Source organism: Salvia miltiorrhiza, chromosome 1 (assembly GCF_028751815.1).
Source record: "Salvia miltiorrhiza cultivar Shanhuang (shh) chromosome 1, IMPLAD_Smil_shh, whole genome shotgun sequence".
In the NCBI taxonomy this organism is placed as follows: domain Eukaryota; kingdom Viridiplantae; phylum Streptophyta; class Magnoliopsida; order Lamiales; family Lamiaceae; genus Salvia; species Salvia miltiorrhiza.
The window spans coordinates 19,145,363-19,165,117 of NC_080387.1; the positions used below are offsets into that span (position 1 = coordinate 19,145,363).

At 36.8% G+C, this 19,755-nt stretch overlaps 2 long non-coding RNA genes across 4 annotated transcripts; both read left to right on the top strand.

The window, feature by feature from the left end:
- The first annotated feature begins 1,081 nt into the window (after positions 1 to 1,081).
- LOC131006902 (uncharacterized) lies at positions 1,082 to 10,085 on the top strand. 3 transcript variants are annotated; one of them, XR_009095809.1, is made up of 5 exons: positions 1,082 to 1,454; positions 3,312 to 3,376; positions 5,768 to 7,294; positions 9,151 to 9,215; positions 9,854 to 10,085. It is a non-coding gene; the product is annotated as an uncharacterized LOC131006902 (long non-coding RNA). The 3 variants fall into 3 exon arrangements; XR_009095810.1 differs by lacking the exons at positions 1,082 to 1,454; positions 3,312 to 3,376 and adding an exon at positions 4,466 to 5,282; XR_009095808.1 differs by lacking the exons at positions 5,768 to 7,294; positions 9,151 to 9,215; positions 9,854 to 10,085 and adding an exon at positions 4,015 to 4,246 and having other exon boundaries at positions 1,084 to 1,454.
- Positions 10,086 to 16,773: 6,688 nt separating this feature from the next.
- On the top strand, positions 16,774 to 17,638 carry LOC131006906 (uncharacterized). The gene is made up of 2 exons (XR_009095814.1): positions 16,774 to 16,896; positions 17,402 to 17,638. It is a non-coding gene; the product is annotated as an uncharacterized LOC131006906 (long non-coding RNA).
- The last annotated feature ends 2,117 nt before the right edge of the window (positions 17,639 to 19,755 follow it).

A 19,755-nucleotide genomic window follows, 5' to 3' on the forward strand; every position in this document is an offset into this window, starting at 1 on the left:
TACCATAGTATAATTATTCATGTGACCAAAATAATGATCATAGCACTCATATTAGTGCACTCACATAATATAATATTCCTCTTCGTAGGAAAAAAAAATAATTTAAAAAAAAATTATGCCCGGAAAAATTTTCATAAACCGGCATCATTCGATTTCTCGATAAAAATAAACCATACTTGCTTTGGAAACTTAATCAAAATTCCAAATGCTAAGGTCTCGAATAAAAATCATAATAACTCGGTCACAGTGACACACATCACGAAAATCACATAATCGATTAGTCACGTAATTTCACATAATGTCACATCAAAGCAGTCGGCAAACACAAACAAACTAGACATCTCTCGGACCGACTCTTTTCATCAAGGTTCTCACTCTTTCTTCCTCGATTCTAGGTCAGACTCATTATACCTATTCTCTTTAATAGGTCAATCAAACTCTGATAACTCAGTATCTGGTAAATCTATTCCCGGTAATCGGAAATAAAATTAAAATCTCAACTCAATTCAATCAGCATCTCTATCTCAGCTCATTTCTCGAATCTCATCATTCTAACTCTATCCTCGGTTTAGTCACTCGTATCTCTATTTAAAAGACAATCTGTCTTATCTAATCATAAAAAAAAAAGTCTCGCAATCTCGACATCTCAGTTCTCTCAATAGTGTTAAGACACTATCTCACATCATAGGAAAAGTACGGGGTGTTACATTTATATAATTTTTATACATTATATATGTAGTAGCCCGCTCTTTTATTTATGATAAAAACTAGTAAATGCAATTTTTATAAATGAATCCAGTTTATGGTCCTGATTTTTTTTTTTTATCAGAGACGGAGTTATTATTTTAGCTTTATACTTTTATAACGTATAAGAAAAACGCGACGAGGATTATTGAGTCATTCAATAATTTATTATCCAGTTTGATAACTGACTTAGCAAAGTCAAGTTATTAATTTATATGCGATAGAAATAGTATTTCTATTATTTACTTGAAGTCGTCATTAGTTTTCGACTTATAAAACGAATTATAAAATATGTAATTCGTAGAGAGTTATAACGAAGCGTCATTATTTAGTAGAACCCAATATTAGTTTTACAAATACTTGTAACTTCAATACTTTACAAATCATTATTTTTCCACTCCCTAATGTTTCCTACACTATACACGCATAATCTCCACTTCTCCACTCCACCAACTATCTCCATCACCTTTTGCTTTCTTCCACTACATTTTTTCTCACCACCCTTTCCACTCCACTAATTCCACTACACCAAACTTTCCACCTACTCCCTTCCCCACCACACGCAAGAATGCATCTAACATTCCATTATACAGGCAACAATCTTTTCATCATCTTCATTCTTCACTAAGGAACCGAAGAGCAGCCACGAGTTCTGCCATAAGCACACTGCTCCGGCAGTGTTTTGCAAGGCGATTCCAGCCATCCAAAAGGTTCCCAAAAAATTCCCAAATTAATTGTGTATCATCTTTCATATGTTTTCTATACTTTGGCAAAATTTCAGAAGGTTTGAAGCTCTTATGATTTATTTATGAATTTGTAAACATCACTGCCCATCTGGAATACATTTTTGGTAAACAATCTTTGGGAGGCCATAAGTAAAGTTTCAATCGGTGAAAACCTTTGAAACTTGAATATGTCACTCTAGACTCCCGTATCTTTCTTTTGACATCGGCCTCACCATTTTTGAATAAGGGAAACAACCGGTATAAATTCTTGAAATCTAGTTCTTATTCCATGTACCATCCAGTAGATTTTACAAACCTACGACTTTGAGGTGGCAAAGCCCGACTTAAATCTTTGATTCTCAAGCCTAGCTTTCTACTGAATATTCAATGACATGTTGGGAACTTACTTGCTTAGTTTTAGAATTTTTGGTGAAGCCTAAAGTTGGTTTTCTGATTTATGTTATGAATCTGCCAAACTTGAACGCTTTTTGTGCACTGAACTTTAGACAGTCATATCTTCTAAACCATGAATGTTCTTAGAGTAAATCCAACTGGAGAGTGTTATGATCTCTCCCTAGTTTCCATATTGACCCTTGGGGTTCCCAGTGGAGTTTTGTAAAGGGAGATATGAATTTTTAAAGAAAGCCCACTGACTTGGTTGTAATCTGGAAATCTGAAATTTTCAGATTTTTGCTTGTTAAATACCCATCTTTGAGAGGGCATATCTTGCTCGTTTGAATTGTTTTTCATTCGATTCAAATTGGAGAATGATCCTTGAAATGTCTAGTTTCCAGAATATCTTTTGGAGCCTCATTTGGAGATCCGAGGCAGATTTGGTGTCTGTTGCAAAACAACCTCTTAAGAGCTCAAGTTGTTGAATTATTTTCTATGTATCAAAGTTTATTTTAAAGGATGTTTCATGAAAGATTTAGTATATGTGCGTAACAAGTTTGGGACTATTTATTTTAAATGAGGTCCGTTCTTTATTTAAATTATGATGGACTTTTAATGAATATTTTTGGGATTAAACTCTTATTTCTTGATTTATATAAATTATTTTTTTTAAGGACTTATAAATATGAATTTCGTAGGCCTACTGACCTACTGTGATCGTCGGTTTGTCGAAGTCTAATAGCTTTGAAAATTTTATAGCAAGTCCCTACATGAGTCTTGAGTACCCTGGTAAAATTTCAAGCCATTCCAACTTCGTTTGATACTTCTTTAAAATACAAAACCTAAACTGCACATTACTACCGAGAATTTCAGAGAACAGATGAAAGAGTCATTTATTTCAGTAGCTTCCTGTGTGATCTAGCTTTCCAAATTTTTATGGTATTAACCTTATTGTGTTAGCTAGATATCCACCAAAGTTGAGCCCAGTTTGACAACGTTTACTAGTTTTAAAAAATCCAAGTTTTCGATTGTTCAAAACTGCCGAACATGGTAGATCGTGGTAAAAACGTCATATCTCTCAAACCACTTGGAGTTTTCGACTCTACTTTTTTTTTATATGAAACTAGACTCGAAGATCTTTCTTTCGGTATGAGTCTCGAGTCCAGGAGATGTCGGAGTTAGAACAGATTAAATTTTGAAGTTGAGTCAGTGTAAAAACAGAGCATGTTTTGATGATGTTTGATTGTGATTCTTATGTGCCTTATGTGTTTGTGTTGCCTATGTGTTTGAATGAGATTAGACGAGGTATGATTGATTTTTGACTGTCTTTAATGTAATGAATTATGGATGCTAGAACCCTAAAACATTAAAAGATACCCTAGGCACGTAAAATTAGACTTTGTCTTATGACAATTTCTTCACGAGCTTATCGACTCTTCATCAATGAAGGTCTGGGCGACAGAAAGTGAAGCCGAAGAAGAAACGACTCCACGCCAGCTTTAAGAACAATTGAGGTGGGCAATTTCGTACGCGTAAATAAAATGCTATGCGAGTGTTATGCTTTAAAATGCAAATTGGATCTTCAAGTATGGTATGCTTTATTACGCTTAAATGAGTTAAGCTTTATTATGATGCACGTTAAATGATTACGCTTATTTACGCTTGAATGTTTTACGCTGATAAGTTTATGCTTATATTTGATGCTTGCGTCTGTTGGGGGAGGCCTCCCTCAACAGTACGATGCCGTGTCCGCTGAGGAGGGCCTTCCTCACGGCGCGATGCCTGTGTCCGCTGAGAGAGGCCTCTCTCGCGGCGCGATGCCAGTATGCCAGTGTTACAGCGTCTATTGGGGGAGGCCTCCCTCAATAGTACGATGCCGTGACCGCTGAGGGAGGCCCCCTCTCACGGTGCGATGCCCGTGTTCGTTGGGGAAGGCCTTCTCCACGACACGATGCGTGTTTATGATTGTTAATGATGAAGAATGCCCTTATGCTATTTATGAATTTGGAAATGTTTAATGAGCAAAGGATATGAAAGAAACTCATGCCTCTTATGCGATATTGTGAAATTGTTAATGATGTTATGTTATATGCTTGGCAACTGCCCACTAAGTACTCTTGTACTTAGCCCTTCGATGTTTATGTTTGTGCAGGTTGAGCTGTGATGGGCGATGAAGTGTTGTTGCTGAGTAGAGTTTTTGTCGAATTTAAAGTAGGCTCAGAAAGGATACATGTCTTCATACATGTATCTCAGTTATGCATTCCGCTGTAAACACTGATTATTTCAGTTACACCTTCCGTTGCAAACTCTGATAATGTTTTAGCCAAGCCCCTAAAAATGCCTTTTTCCTTTTAAGGAATATAACGCGTATACAAGTTCTTTGAGTACCCTTTTTATGCGAACTATGCATTTTCCCTTTTTAAGGAATATTTCACGCGTATTCAAGCTCTTTGAGTATTCTTTTATGCACCCCTTTCTAAACCCGCTTCTTATTTTCCCTTCCCCAGTCATGGTTTTCCCGGATTAATTATCCTTAATTAAGGCCGGTCGTGACAGAGATAACATAATATCAACAACAAAACACAACTTCGCATTGGGGAAGGCCTTCTCCACGACACGATGCGTGTTTATGATTGTTAATGATGAAGAATGCCCTTATGCTATTTATGAATTTGGAAATGTTTAATGAGCAAAGGATATGAAAGAAACTCATGCCTCTTATGCGATATTGTGAAATTGTTAATGATGTTATGTTATATGCTTGGCAACTGCCCACTAAGTACTCTTGTACTTAGCCCTTCGATGTTTATGTTTGTGCAGGTTGAGCTGTGATGGGCGATGAAGTGTTGTTGCTGAGTAGAGTTTTTGTCGAATTTAAAGTAGGCTCAGAAAGGATACATGTCTTCATACATGTATCTCAGTTATGCATTCCGCTGTAAACACTGATTATTTCAGTTACACCTTCCGTTGCAAACTCTGATAATGTTTTAGCCAAGCCCCTAAAAATGCCTTTTTCCTTTTAAGGAATATAACGCGTATACAAGTTCTTTGAGTACCCTTTTTATGCGAACTATGCATTTTCCCTTTTTAAGGAATATTTCACGCGTATTCAAGCTCTTTGAGTATTCTTTTATGCACCCCTTTCTAAACCCGCTTCTTATTTTCCCTTCCCCAGTCATGGTTTTCCCGGATTAATTATCCTTAATTAAGGCCGGTCGTGACAGAGTGGTATCAGAGCAGTTCATTTGCTCTGAGCCTAAGAGTTTATTTAAGCCAAACTTAGAATGGATCAATAAAGTGTCTAGAGTTCAATCAACAAAGCTCAGCACTTCATCGCATCACACTCAACGAAGCAGAATGGTAAACTCTTCCAAGCTTGAGTTAATGTTTACAAAAAGTGAGAATTATCGTAATAGCAAAGTGAGTAACTGTCAATAGCTTTGTTATGTTGTTATTGAATGAAATGATTTACGCAAGTACGATTAAATATGCCTATGGAATGAATCCCTATGAACATAGAGCTATTAAGATATGAGATCACCACTGCGACAGAACATAGAAGCAAACGTAGAAGAAATTCGACTGTATCTTTGGTGGTTATAGTGAAGGCAGCAAGATAAGTGATACATATAGAATAATTTTTAAGCTCATGATTTTATAGCCGCTATGAATCTCCATGACTTATGCCTAAGTATCCAATTTAGATGATATGATATTATATGCTTAAGAATTGATATGACTCATGGATATGAGATGCCAAGGACCCTTAGAGCTTACTACATCAATGTTGTCATTGGAGTTATGACTTGTTTACAAGTTAGAATAAGTTAACATGTACAAGAATTCTTTTGAGGATTGTATTAGATTATGCTAGAGTGTACTAATTGGCACATCCTTGCTATCAGAATGCCGCCTAAGAGAGGACGCCCTGCGAGAAACAATAACAATCGCAGAAACCGTAACGCTGTACCCGAAGAACCACAAGATGCTCGAGGACATAACCCATCCCTCCGCCCCCAACTAGGAGAGTCGAAGAACTCTTTTTAAGGCAAAATCCGCCTACGTTTGACGGAACGAGTGAACCAGCTGAAGCTGAGATTTGGGTGCGTGCAAATGAACGCATCTTCAACTTTCTACATTGTACTGATGAGGAGCGCCTATCTTGCGTCTCATTCCAGCTAACATGATCAGCGGATTTCTGGTGGGAAACACGACGAAAAATTCTGACACCTGAACAATGGGCAAGTTATACTTGGGAAGATTTTAAGACAGGATTATATGATAAATATATTCCGAAAAGCTATAGGAAGAAGAAAGAAGTTAAGTTCTACGAGTTGAAGCAAGGAAAGAAATCTGTGGTTGAATAAAACAAGGAATTTCACCTTGCCCAAATTGTGGTAAGATGCATAGGGGTGTCTGTCGTGCCGGGACTAACGGTTGTTACAATTGTGGCCAAAAGGGTCACTACTCCACGCAATGCCCCAACAAACAACGAGGTTCAACAATTGAGAACAGCCACACCCCCTTGCCAGCAATACGTGGACACTTGCGAAATCAGTTTCAATCACATCAGTGAAAATCTTATGGAGGCACCGCAGATATAAAAAAAAAATTACGTGGGAGTTTGAAGACAAAATGAAAGAGAAGTACCCGGATTGTTTTAACAGAGATATGCAAATTTCGGGACGAAATTTTTGTTAAGAGGGGTAGTATGTAGTAGCCCGCTCTTTTATTTATGATAAAAACTAGTAAATGCAATTTTTATAAATGAATCCAGTTTATGGTCCTGATTTTTTTTTTTTATCAGAGACGGAGTTATTATTTTAGCTTTATACTTTTATAACGTATAAGAAAAACGCGACGAGGATTATTGAGCCATTCAATAATTTATTATCCAGTTTGATAACTGACTTAGCAAAGTCAAGTTATTAATTTATATGCGATAGAAATAGTATTTCTATTATTTACTTGAAGTCGTCATTAGTTTTCGACTTATAAAACGAATTATAAAATATGTAATTCGTAGAGAGTTATAACGAAGCGTCATTATTTAGTAGAACCCAATATTAGTTTTACAAATACTTGTAACTTCAATACTTTACAAATCATTATTTTTCCACTCCCTAATGTTTCCTACACTATACACGCATAATCTCCACTTCTCCACTCCACCAACTATCTCCATCACCTTTTGCTTTCTTCCACTACATTTTTTCTCACCACCCTTTCCACTCCACTAATTCCACTACACCAAACTTTCCACCTACTCCCTTCCCCACCACACGCAAGAATGCATCTAACATTCCATTATACAGGCAACAATCTTTTCATCATCTTCATTCTTCACTAAGGAACCGAAGAGCAGCCACGAGTTCTGCCATAAGCACACTGCTCCGGCAGTGTTTTGCAAGGCGATTCCAGCCATCCAAAAGGTTCCCAAAAAATTCCCAAATTAATTGTGTATCATCTTTCATATGTTTTCTATACTTTGGCAAAATTTCAGAAGGTTTGAAGCTCTTATGATTTATTTATGAATTTGTAAACATCACTGCCCATCTGGAATACATTTTTGGTAAACAATCTTTGGGAGGCCATAAGTAAAGTTTCAATCGGTGAAAACCTTTGAAACTTGAATATGTCACTCTAGACTCCCGTATCTTTCTTTTGACATCGGCCTCACCATTTTTGAATAAGGGAAACAACCGGTATAAATTCTTGAAATCTAGTTCTTATTCCATGTACCATCCAGTAGATTTTACAAACCTACGACTTTGAGGTGGCAAAGCCCGACTTAAATCTTTGATTCTCAAGCCTAGCTTTCTACTGAATATTCAATGACATGTTGGGAACTTACTTGCTTAGTTTTAGAATTTTTGGTGAAGCCTAAAGTTGGTTTTCTGATTTATGTTATGAATCTGCCAAACTTGAACGCTTTTTGTGCACTGAACTTTAGACAGTCATATCTTCTAAACCATGAATGTTCTTAGAGTAAATCCAACTGGAGAGTGTTATGATCTCTCCCTAGTTTCCATATTGACCCTTGGGGTTCCCAGTGGAGTTTTGTAAAGGGAGATATGAATTTTTAAAGAAAGCCCACTGACTTGGTTGTAATCTGGAAATCTGAAATTTTCAGATTTTTGCTTGTTAAATACCCATCTTTGAGAGGGCATATCTTGCTCGTTTGAATTGTTTTTCATTCGATTCAAATTGGAGAATGATCCTTGAAATGTCTAGTTTCCAGAATATCTTTTGGAGCCTCATTTGGAGATCCGAGGCAGATTTGGTGTCTGTTGCAAAACAACCTCTTAAGAGCTCAAGTTGTTGAATTATTTTCTATGTATCAAAGTTTATTTTAAAGGATGTTTCATGAAAGATTTAGTATATGTGCGTAACAAGTTTGGGACTATTTATTTTAAATGAGGTCCGTTCTTTATTTAAATTATGATGGACTTTTAATGAATATTTTTGGGATTAAACTCTTATTTCTTGATTTATATAAATTATTTTTTTTAAGGACTTATAAATATGAATTTCGTAGGCCTACTGACCTACTGTGATCGTCGGTTTGTCGAAGTCTAATAGCTTTGAAAATTTTATAGCAAGTCCCTACATGAGTCTTGAGTACCCTGGTAAAATTTCAAGCCATTCCAACTTCGTTTGATACTTCTTTAAAATACAAAACCTAAACTGCACATTACTACCGAGAATTTCAGAGAACAGATGAAAGAGTCATTTATTTCAGTAGCTTCCTGTGTGATCTAGCTTTCCAAATTTTTATGGTATTAACCTTATTGTGTTAGCTAGATATCCACCAAAGTTGAGCCCAGTTTGACAACGTTTACTAGTTTTAAAAAATCCAAGTTTTCGATTGTTCAAAACTGCCGAACATGGTAGATCGTGGTAAAAACGTCATATCTCTCAAACCACTTGGAGTTTTCGACTCTACTTTTTTTTATATGAAACTAGACTCGAAGATCTTTCTTTCGGTATGAGTCTCGAGTCCAGGAGATGTCGGAGTTAGAACAGATTAAATTTTGAAGTTGAGTCAGTGTAAAAACAGAGCATGTTTTGATGATGTTTGATTGTGATTCTTATGTGCCTTATGTGTTTGTGTTGCCTATGTGTTTGAATGAGATTAGACGAGGTATGATTGATTTTTGACTGTCTTTAATGTAATGAATTATGGATGCTAGAACCCTAAAACATTAAAAGATACCCTAGGCACGTAAAATTAGACTTTGTCTTATGACAATTTCTTCACGAACTTATCGACTCTTCATCAATGAAGGTCTGGGCGACAGAAAGTGAAGCCGAAGAAGAAACGACTCCACGCCAGCTTTAAGAACAATTGAGGTGGGCAATTTCGTACGCGTAAATAAAATGCTATGCGAGTGTTATGCTTTAAAATGCAAATTGGATCTTCAAGTATGGTATGCTTTATTACGCTTAAATGAGTTAAGCTTTATTATGATGCACGTTAAATGATTACGCTTATTTACGCTTGAATGTTTTACGCTGATAAGTTTATGCTTATATTTGATGCTTGCGTCTGTTGGGGGAGGCCTCCCTCAACAGTACGATGCCGTGTCCGCTGAGGAGGGCCTTCCTCACGGCGCGATGCCTGTGTCCGCTGAGAGAGGCCTCTCTCGCGGCGCGATGCCAGTATGCCAGTGTTACAGCGTCTATTGGGGGAGGCCTCCCTCAATAGTACGATGCCGTGACCGCTGAGGGAGGCCCCCTCTCACGGTGCGATGCCCGTGTTCGTTGGGGAAGGCCTTCTCCACGACACGATGCGTGTTTATGATTGTTAATGATGAAGAATGCCCTTATGCTATTTATGAATTTGGAAATGTTTAATGAGCAAAGGATATGAAAGAAACTCATGCCTCTTATGCGATATTGTGAAATTGTTAATGATGTTATGTTATATGCTTGGCAACTGCCCACTAAGTACTCTTGTACTTAGCCCTTCGATGTTTATGTTTGTGCAGGTTGAGCTGTGATGGGCGATGAAGTGTTGTTGCTGAGTAGAGTTTTTGTCGAATTTAAAGTAGGCTCAGAAAGGATACATGTCTTCATACATGTATCTCAGTTATGCATTCCGCTGTAAACACTGATTATTTCAGTTACACCTTCCGTTGCAAACTCTGATAATGTTTTAGCCAAGCCCCTAAAAATGCCTTTTTCCTTTTAAGGAATATAACGCGTATACAAGTTCTTTGAGTACCCTTTTTATGCGAACTATGCATTTTCCCTTTTTAAGGAATATTTCACGCGTATTCAAGCTCTTTGAGTATTCTTTTATGCACCCCTTTCTAAACCCGCTTCTTATTTTCCCTTCCCCAGTCATGGTTTTCCCGGATTAATTATCCTTAATTAAGGCCGGTCGTGACAATATATTAATTAAATTTAATTATGTGAATATATGAATTATTTTATAGAATTAGTATTGTTTTACATAAATTTTAAATAATGTTCATGTTGTACTTTAATTAGCTTAACGAGGTTCGGCCCTTAGTCTGCTCATCTGTGCTTTCAAGGGTTTAAGATTTTTTTCCTTTTTTTAATAAAATCGTATTTAATATATTTGTATGTTGGGCTTTAATTTGATAATTTTATAAAGGCCCACTCTTCGCAAAGCCCGCTTATTTGGAAGAAGCCCACAAAATCAATAAAATTCAAATATTTTGACCATTAAGTTTAGGGGTGCAAACAAATTAAGCTGCTCATAAATTATTTTGAGTTTGACTCGAAAAAAGCTCGTTTAAATTTGTTTAGAGAAGTTTGATAAATAAATAAATTAAATTTGAGCTTGGTAGTATTCGACTCGTTAGCTCGTGAACAAGTTTATTTAGCTTTGAAAAATATAAACTATTCATTATGTGTGTGTATCTTAAATTATAGTATTTTTAATTATATTTAAATTTTTTATATAATAATCAAATGATAATTAATTTTATATATAATAAAATATAAAAATATTTTTCTTGGACGAGTGCAAATGCTAGTGCATTTATTAACGGTCAAGAATGCTTATTTGCCTATTGGTATATGGATTAGTCCTCATGGTAGTAGTATAATATTGTAAATAATGAGATGCTTATTTTTTTCGTTTAAGAATTTCAACGGAGACTAGTATTTGTTGCTTTCGTTAGTGTTTTCTTTGCGGCAAACTTTTTCATTATTTTTAATGCATTATCTATTTTTATATAAGATATTATATATAAAATATTATTTGTATTTAAAAAATATATTATTTTTTAATTAAAAATATAGTATTAAAAGTATCATTTGTATTCCTCCATCTCATTTTAATTGTACTTATTTGAACGTCTTATTTTAATAGATCACTTCATAAAATAAAAAATCAATATATAACAAATACTTGCAAATAATTCATACCAAATGACATTATGATTGCCACATAATTATCTCTTTTTTCACTTAAAAATGAATATCTTTATTTCTATTTTATATTATTATTTTTAAAGATATCCTGAAAAAAATTATTTTCTCTTTTTATTTTATTATATTTATCTGTTGCTTAACATCCATTCTCAAACCTTGTGCAATATTAAATTGGGATAAAGGAAGTATCATTTAATTTTGTACAAAGTATCATTTGGTTTTATAAAAAATATACTTTTCGAAGTATTATTTGTATTCAAGAAAAATATCAAGTATTGTTAGGAAAAATTGTAACAACTCGCTCTTTTTATTAGTTAAATCCAGCCTTGCGTGTTTATTAATTTATCTTCTAGTAAATGAAGCACTTTATGATTTCAACCATGATTCTGAATTACGTATTTTGGAGACAGAGTCACTACACTAGCAGTATGCATTTATTTATCTTCGCGTGTTTAAGACCGCGACGTTAATCTTTGAATCAATGAATTATTATTATTCAAAGTTATAACCGACTTAGCGAAGTTGTGTTATTTATTAATCAAGATGGAGTTTATTTCATATTATTACTTAAGTCGTGAATTATTTCCAACTTTGAAGCTAATTAAATCTACAGATTTAATTTAAGCATTAGAATGACGAACGAATTAAATCTACGGATTTAATTTAGCATTTATCGATTTTAGCAAACACGAAACCAGTATTTCAAATACAGAGTAACCAACACTGAAGGGTTTTATTTAGATCACATCACACTGATCACTAAATTATTAGCAACAAATTACCGCAACTAACACGGTGCAGTTGTAGCACAAATTAAGTAACCGAGTATCGTATCCACAGGGACTATTATGACGAATCACTCTAAGTAATCCTAATTACACTCTAGTAGTATTCAGGCAAACGAAAGAAGGAAGGTTTAATTAACTTTAAACTAAAACGCAAATAACAATAATTAAAAAGACGTAGGAAATTCGAATATTAAAAGACAACTGATCCTAGGGTAGTAAATTCATTAACTAAATCCACATAATAAATCTATTAATCCTATGTACCAGTTTAATCCAGTTATGATGAGAGATCACTTAATTAATCAATTACTCTCGCTAGAGCAGCAACGATCGTAAATTAGTAAATTATCTATCTTCGTTAGGTCTCAAGAAAATCTACTAACTCCCAATAGCTCCTAAGAATAGCTCCCTATGATCCACCTATCTCCGCTAGGTCTCAAGGTTAAAATCATATCATACATTCCTGAATCCGCTAAACAGTTATCTCCGCTAGGTCTCAAACCGAATAGCTAAACATGCAAACTATTGATCAGATAATTCACAAGAAAATAAGCACCAGGAATTATGAATCATAAACTGGAAGGCACAAAGGTATTAACAAATAAATCACATAAATTCAATCAACTATTTACAAACCCTAGAATCAGCTAAAGGAAACTAGCCAGACATACTGAAATAAAACATAAACATAATTAAAAAGAAAGCAATTGAAAGAACTGAATTAAAAGTTGAAAGAATGATCTTGAATCTTCAATCTTGTGGAAATCCAATCCAAGCTCTAAAAACTGGAAAGCAATAAAAATCTAAAGCTATAAAATTGAAAAACTAAAGTTGGGAACTGAAAAAGGAACCCTCAAAATAGGTCAAAAGAAGACCTATTTATAGTACCAGGGTAAAATACAGAGTTTGAGCTCGAAAAGGACTTTGAAAACGAATTAAAACGTAAAAAGGCGGGCTCGCGGCGATCGCACGGCGGGCACCGGCTTCTTCATGAAATTTGCTCTTCACGCGGCGGGCACCCGGCGGGCGCCGCTCGATCGCCAGCCACGCCGATTTCTCGGCGGGCTGAGCGGCGGTCGTCGGCTGGGTCGCCGGCTGCTGTCCAAAAACTCCTCATCAGCCGGCGGTCGCCGGCTGGGTCGCCGGTTGATCGCCGGCAACTCCGTTTCTTCCTTTTCTCGAGCTCTTCAAGCTCGTTTCGTCGATTTTTGCATCCGAAACACTAGTAACTTGATATTTGGATCTTCAACATCCATATGTATTTTTATTGCTTTCCAGTTTTTAGAGCTTGGATTGGATTTCCACAAGATTGAAGATTCAAGATCATTCTTTCAATTTTATTTAATTCAGTTCTTTCAATTGCTTTCTTTTTAATTATGTTTATGTTTTATTTCAGTATGTTTGGCTAGTTTCCTTTAGCTGATTCTAGGGTTTGTAAATAGTTGATTGAATTTATGTGATTTATTTGTTAATACCTTTGTGCCTTCCAGTTTATGATTCATAATTCCTGGTGCTTAATTTCTTGTGAATTATCTGATCAATAGTTTGCATGTTTAGCTATTCGGTTTGAGACCTAGCGGAGATAACTGTTTAGTGGATTCAGGAATGTATGATATGATTTTAACCTTGAGACCTAGCTGTAGTGACCCGCTCTTTTATATGATTTAAATCCAGTAATGAGTGTGTATTTTTGTTCATCAGTGAATGAAAACGGATATTAGTCTGATATGAATTCAGCTTATGATCCTGAATTTATATTGTTAAAGCAGTTAATGATATTATTTCAGAGTTATAACTGACTTAGCAAGTCACGTTATTTATTTAAGCGAGATGGAATTAGATTTTATTTTTACTCAAGTTGTGGATTATTTCCGACTCGTGAATTAATTAAATCTGCGGATTTAATTTATATATTAGAACAACGAACGAATTAAATCTACGGATTTAATTTTGATTCATTATATAACTTATCGATTTTAGCGAGATATCACATGTCGAAATCGAGATTTATGTAAATACAGTATCAAGCAGAATCGAAGCCAGTATTTTATTTCAGTTACTGAATCACAGAGATTTGTTTATTACAATATATATATATATAAAATACTACAATCTGCTTCGATAAAACAGTATTACACGCACACAACATATTTTTACAACTACCAGTAACAATATACAATATTCCAATCACATTGATACATTGATGTCCACAACTCATAATAACATACAAAGTCATCAGTATCATTACACAAACTTTCTTTTTCGCTCCACCATGCTTTTCTCCCCATTCATACAACACCACCACTACACTCCTACCTCCCCCACCATTACACTCAAGTCTTCACCAATGAATTATTAGTATCAACCCCAGCCAACAAACTCCCTACTTCATTCACTGTCCGTCAAGTTTCAAGGGGAGTAAAGTACTCTTCTTCTTGCCAAACTTCAAGGAGGTAAGCCTTCTTTGAATTCTCTTTAATGCACTCAGGATTCCACCTACATTTATGAACAGCAACTTGGTTATTTCAGTTCATTTTGCTGCATATAATCCAACAACGAAACAGCCATTCAACAAGACATTCAAGGTATTTACACTATTCCATTCCTTCAATGCACCCACATCCATACCAGCATCATATCAGTTTCAAATGATAGATGACCATAAGCTTGAAAAACTTAGCAAAGTTACATACTCTATATGAAATAGCATCAGTTACTTTCCTGTTGTATTCATATCTATAGAGCTCATAGCAAACCACATATGCGAACACATAATTTATGGCCTTCAACAGAAATAGTATGATTCATACATTGAGATATTACCACTGTACATAGAACCAAAGCCATGAGAACTCCCATCATGTAGCGACATGAATCGAAATACAATAACAGAGGATAGAACAAAAACTTAGCTTTAGAAGAGGAAAAGGGCCGACTGCCCAAGGCAACTGCCGAGCCCCAACTGCCGATGATGACGACGACGACGGTCGGGACAGGGCGAACTCGCCCAACCTCATCAGGGCCCCGAACAGCAGCTGCCCGGCGACGAGCTGAGACTTGTGCGCAGCAGCAACGGTCCAAGGACAGCAGCGGCGCGGTGAAAGGCAGACGACTCCCGACTTCACGACGACCCTCGCCGATTCTGGACCAGCAGCAACGTGGCTGAACCGAGAAGGGACGACGCCGGGGAAGGAAGACCGATCGGATTTGGGGGAGAAAACCCGGTTTGAAACTTCAGGGGAAAATTAAGGCTTTGCTTCCCCTTCATGGTTGAGACGAGGGGAGAGATGAATGCGGCTAACGCCGGCTGAATCGCCGGATTCCGGGCGAAGGAGCAGCAGCGGTGTTCTAGATTCTAGGGCTCGATTTTGGGTTCCACGGGTGAACTGAAGAACAGAGAGAGAACGGCGCCGGGGTAAGACTCGTCGCCGGTCGAAGCCAACCGAAGCAGATGGCCGCGGATCGGCCGAGGAGGAGGAAGCCGGCCGGATTTGAGAGGTGGCCGAGCGTAGGCTTTGAAGAAGAAGGAGCATCGGCTCCTTGAAGAGAGAGAGGACCGAGAGTTTTGAGAGTGAGAGGAAGGCATTTGGGCTTTCTTGTTTATTATTGTAATTGGGCCTTGTTTTTTTTTCAGTTGGGCCGAAAAATTTTTAGTTTTGGGCCTCTTCATTTATTTTCTTTGGGCTTTGATTTAATTGTTGTTTTGATTTGTATGGGCTTTATTTAATTGAGTTGGGCTGAGTTATTTATTAATTTTGGGCCGATTTTAAATTAGGAATTGGGCTTCAGAATTTATTTATATGGACCGATTTTGATTACTGATTGGGCCTCTTAATTTATTTATATGGGCCTTTAATTATTCACATATTTGGGCTACTGTATCATTTCAGTTGGGCCTTATTTATTTTACTCAGATGGGCCTCTATTACATTATTTCTTTGGGCCGAATTATTTGAGCTTGGGTTTGTTTTATTCTAAAGGAAATGAGCTTCCAATTTAATTGATTGGGCTTTCACTTAAATTCGAATTGGGCCAGTCTTTTATTTAAATGGCCATTCCCATTATTTCTATTGGGCTTGAATTATTTTAAAGATTGGGCTGATGCTTATTTTACGATGGGCTATTATTCTAATCTCATTTATATTTCAGCTGGGCTGAGTTTTATTTAATTTTAAGCTCAGAATAATTCATTCTATTCTTGGGCTAATTTTAAATTATGGACTGAAATTTTATTTAGTTGGACCTTACATGATTTATTTATTTGAGCCCAACTATTTATTATTTAATCATTTGGGCCAAGAATGATTTAATTACTAAGCCCAATGAATTATTTTTAATTGGACCTTTCATTTTAGCTATCCAGGCCCATTTCTGCTTAATTAATTATTGAGCTACCTTATGTTGAGCCTTTTAATTATTCGAACTCATAATATTTCAAATTCTCATTATTAAGCCCGGATAATTATGAGTTTATAAAGCGAATAAGCTGAAGTATTTAATTATTTTCTATCGACTACGAGGAGCGGGATTTATTTAATCGACGGATTAGAACACCCTGAAGAGAACGGATTAATTTTAGTTAATTATCCGGAACCATGAGACGAGACTTAGCTTTTGTTTAAATCCGATAACCTGGATTAACAATAGAAATTCCCTGATTATTATTTCAGAATAATAAATCATGCATAAGGATCATGCATAGTTAAATACACATTCTCATTTGAGGATTTTTATTCGAGCAAATATCTTATATATGTACATATATTCTCGTAATAAAGGTCAAGGGCGAGATTGACAATCTATTGAGGAGCTTCTGTACCACAAAAAGTTTCTAACAGGTGGGCATTACTTTCATATATATCAAATGAGTTTAAATGTTACGTTCAAGCAAGTTATTTCATGACTAAATTAATTGAAGTTATTTCAAATATTGTCTTGCCATAAAATATTTAAATTTCAGTATGATATCTATCTGATGTGACTTTTATCATGTAATCGAATTCGGGTCTTGAGCAGTTGATAGCTATCCTGCCAGGGCTAGTGTACACCAGTGACCGTGAGTCATCTAGCGGGTTGGCCGGTCAAGTGACCGTGAGAGGTGGCCACCTCTCCGGCACAAAGTTCCAGATATGATAGATTACAAGAGAACTTAGACTGCAGTCGAACTTTAAGAATCACAAATGAATTTAGTAAGCTTGGGCCTTTTAGCGAAAAACTCCCTTGCTGTACTGTTTAATTATGGCATGACAATTTACAGTTTTGAAGCATGTATTTTATACTTAGGCATACGTGTCCACTGAGTACTTTTGTACTCAAGCCCTGCATATATTTCTAAATGTGCAGGTTGAGCAGCTGCCGATGGTGATGAAGTGACGAGCGGGATTCTTTTGTCTTATTATGTATTAATGAACTCTAGGGTTACATGTCTTCATACATGTAATCAGAATCATATTCCGCTGCGTACTCAGAAGTTTTATGTTTATTTGGCTAAGTCAGAGATATCTGAACTTACTAGTTATTTGAGTCTATACGACTAAACTTCTGTTATATTATAAATATTCCTTTTGTTAAATTATGAAATGTGATTCTTCTTTGTTTAATTATTCCCTTTCTACCCCGTTTCTAATCTCCCTCCATTAGTCACGGTTTCCCCGGCTTAATTATCCTTAATTAGGACCGGTCGTGACAGAGTGGTATCAGAGCAGTTCATTTGCTCTGAACCCTAGAGTTAATAAATTTTTCTAGTATGATCACTAGTATGAAAGAGTCAGTCGGCAAAAGCTCAGCACTTCATCACATCGCTATGCTCAACAGAAAGGAATGCAACAGAAAGTTTTGAATGTTGAAGTTTATATTTCGCCTTGATGCAGATGTTGATTTTACTTATGCCTTTTTATGGAGATGTTACTCAATGAACTTAGATGCGTTAAGGATGCATGATCACTGTTATGAACACAACAATAGAAGGAATTTAGCAAGAACATTTTTGCTTTTCTCTGTAAATTGAGGCGATGAGTAAGTTACAAAGTTAGTGAACCAGACGAGAAATCAACAAACAAAATACAATGGGGAGTAAAGAAAAGTGTCACACACGAGATAGTGACACGGGCATAGATCTTCGTTCGGATTATTCACGCGAGGCGGATACCGAATCAACTATTGCCTTAATCAGAGTATGGTGGGAACACTTTTCATAGTAATAAGAATACCCTACATAGTTTGGAAACTGCAACATAGCGGAGTTATCTCTTTTCAAAAACCTAGTTAGTACTAGTTGCAGCATATTTAAGACTTCACGAATTATATTCGAGTCTAGTGTTAGGCTATTATGATTATAATACCGTGGTTTGAATTTCGAGACCTCAAGTAGAATTATTACCTTACTATTATAGATATGTTTGAACCCTATTGTTTTTGCCACCTATTTTGATATTCGTGAGTTTGATTATGCGACCTTCATGTATAGATGGCAAGGATGCGCTTTACCAGACGACGGCCGTTGCGTCGAGATGCTAGTCCGGATACTATCAGGAACTCATATTTTACTTATCGCCGATGCCACGGTGATGACTTAGGCCAATTCTTGGCCGGCTTCCATCGACACTGGGTCGCTGCAAGAGACCATGGAATATCGGACTATGACGGAATGGAGCGGCTAATAGATTTGCTGCCATCAGAATGGCAGGAATGGGCGAGGATGATTTCCGCTCACTACATCACTCGTTCTGGCAGGTCCTATGACTTGCATTATGACTTCTCTGGATTTACTGCTGAGATCCAGGCACAATTCACTCGTTGGGGAAATGCTCCTCGAGGGCCGTATATACGTCCGGGAGACCTTGCTCGAGTCGGAGTACCTTCGCCCGACGAACTACTGGACCCACTTCCGGAGCCGACTCCACCAGCAGCCCCTATCTTAGGGCAACCCAGGAGGCACGACGCTGAGGCAGGCCCCTCTAGGCCTCAAGCCTACAGAGATTTTCCACCTGGCACGGGTTCAGTGCCATTAGTCTGTGAGCCACCATTGTCATCGAGGCAGTTGAGCAAGGCAGAGATAGCAGCCGCTATGGCCGACGTTGACAGAGTCTTAGCCGATACCATTGATTTCCTCAATAGGGGAAAAGCCCCGGCCATGGACGACCGCCCAACTCTTCGAGTCACCTTGAAGATGATTCGCTCAGCCATCATTGGCCAGGCAGCAGGTGAAGGAAGGGGTGAGTCGCACCCATCTGGCGGAGAAACAGATGAGGACCCAGAGGAAGATCCGGAAGAGGATCCAGAGGAAGATCCGGAAGAGGATCCAGAGGAAGACAGCTATGCCCCGACCCAGGGATCTTGTACCCGATCTTCTTAGACCGGTTTATATATATGTCTAGTATGATGTTATTTAAATATTCCAGAAACATAGATTGTTCTGATGCTTTTGTATGCCATGTGTCGGCATAGACTTTTGACTAATATTAGGACGGAGACGCGAAACCTTGGGACGTTCTGTGATTGAGTACTTTTTGTAATGGCTTCGCTGGATAGCCAGTTCATCATGTGTGGTACTTACATAGATCTTTGAACCTAGATTTTTATGATGATGTAAAGTCCTCATTGAGGCAATTTTCCCTATGTTATATATGGTGACCTTATTGGTCTTTCGTGGCAAGTCATTCCGCTATGTTTTATTTATATGTTCGCTTAAGTTTTAA